This window comes from Castor canadensis, chromosome 11 (assembly GCF_047511655.1).
Source record: "Castor canadensis chromosome 11, mCasCan1.hap1v2, whole genome shotgun sequence".
Taxonomy (NCBI): domain Eukaryota; kingdom Metazoa; phylum Chordata; class Mammalia; order Rodentia; family Castoridae; genus Castor; species Castor canadensis.
In genome coordinates, this window is record NC_133396.1 from 95,275,363 (window position 1) to 95,277,494 (window position 2,132).

The window sequence follows — 2,132 nt, forward strand, 5'->3', positions numbered from 1 at the left end:
TTTTCACTAAGGTCCACAGCAGGTCAAGAGCTAGCTCTCAAAATGGCAGTAATGATGATTGGCTGCATTCAAGCTAGGCTGGCCACCCTCTGACCTTCACCCACCCCTGGGAAGTGCAGGCCACCCCTGCGGAGGGTTTGGCAGTCTAGTGAGGGGATATGGCAAAAGAGAACAGTGACTTGCCATCCCCTTACCACTCCAGATGACATCTTCTTCCCTCCTGGAGTTTTTGGGAATCTTAATGCAGGTTGGAAATCATGTTTTTGCTGTTCAAAGACTACTTCATACTTGTGTAATGTCAAAAGAACAATTAGAAAGCATTAAACAAAGAGAAGTATAGAACCTATTAAGTAAGATGAATATCTCTGGAAGCAATTGTGGAAGCCCTAGCTCTGCAGATATATCTAATGACTTTAAGGAACTTTAGACAAAACTAAAAGATCATCAAGATAAAGAAGCATAACGTTTACAAGTAAAAGAAACCAAACCCAAAAAGTAATGAATTTTAGATGCACAAAGACTAGAATTCTTCACCAAAAATCAACAGCTGAGAGAGCAGCAGAAAGTTCTTCATAAAACCACTGAATTTTTAGAAGATCATGAATCAAAAGAATACTCTCCAAGAAGAAAATAAAAGGCTTTCTGAACAACTTCAGCTGAAAATTGAGAGTGATCAACAGCATCAAGCAGCAGAGCTGAATGTGAATAAAATATTATTCTAGATTCACCAATAACAGCCTTTTCATGTTTTGGCATGAAGAAGCTATAAAAAAGGAGAATCTTCATGCCCAATACATAGATGAACACATACTAAATTGGAGCTGTGTACAAATGAATTAAGAAAGGTTTCCAAGGCTTCAACTCATCCACACCATAACCCCAAGGAAAATGAACTTCAAGTAGCTAACAGTTGTAATCAGTCAGTCTTCACTGGCTAAAACATGTGAAACAACCAATTATCCCTATATAAGTCATCTCTTCTTTAGCTATAGTTGCTCCGAAACACTTGAACTTAGTATTCAAGAAGAATCTGAACCTCAAGGTTCCACAAGCCCTCTTGATGATGAGCTCTACTGCTACCTGGAAAGAGATCACAAGGAACAACCTTTTGAGAAATCTATGAGGAATAGTGAAGATCACTTAAGATTTTCATATTCTACTTCAAAGACTCATTCCTCCCCCCTGGAGCTACCTCTATATGTGAAAAGTAGTTTGGATTTGAATACAAGTTTATCCCCTTCTCTTTTGGACACTGGGAGAAACATTCCGGTGTAAGCAACATTTCTATTTCTAGATCAGAGAAAATTAGATCAAGCTCTGAAGATAGCGCCCTATTTCACACATCACGGTCTAGGGTTTCAAGTGAACAAGGTCATTAATCAGCCATCTTCTAATAAGTAGATCAATAGAAATAAAAATGTAAGCAAATACATAAGTGAGCGGGATAATGCTGATCAAATTAAAGAAACAATTATTGATAAACATCTGATGCCTCAGAAAACATTGGGAGGCAGAACACCTAAAAGGAAGAAGACCGTGGAAGAAAGTGAACACAGAGAAAGTGCTTTTCCTCTCACAATGCTTAGTCAGTTTTCCATGAATGGGGACCATGTAATGGATAAACCTCTGTACCTGTCTAATCAGTGTTCAGCTATTCAGTCTCAAGAGAAAAACCAATGAAGTGAAACCACTAGAGACAAATTTAGGGAAGTGACAATTTATGAGGCTTTGAAGCCCATTACAAAGGACTTTTCCTAAAGCCATTAAGTCTTTTAATGTGAGCTACATGTTACTCAGAGATTTCCCAGAGGGGTCCTGCCTATAGGAGTGCAGTATCCTGTCCTTGAGTAAATCCTTTCTAGACCATAAAACACCATTACAAATAAAAGAAGAAAATCCTGTCTTCAGGATTGTTCAGAAACAAATTTTGAAGTTATGAAAGGTATTGGTTCTCATGAGCTAATAAAAAATAAAAACCAGGTCAGTCCTGGTGAAAGATATGAACTTACATTAGTTCGTCAGTTAAATACCTGTAGAATGCTTAGATGGAGTTCTTGCAAAACATCTAAGATGCAGCAGGGCACCAGTGACTCACACACTGTAATCCTGGCTACTCAAGAGGCAGAGATCAG

General features: G+C 38.3%; 1 pseudogene; it reads left to right on the forward strand.

The window, feature by feature from the left end:
• Positions 1-355: 355 nt before the first annotated feature.
• On the forward strand, positions 356-1,758 carry LOC109676345 (DNA endonuclease RBBP8 pseudogene; annotated as a pseudogene).
• Positions 1,759-2,132: the final 374 nt, after the last annotated feature.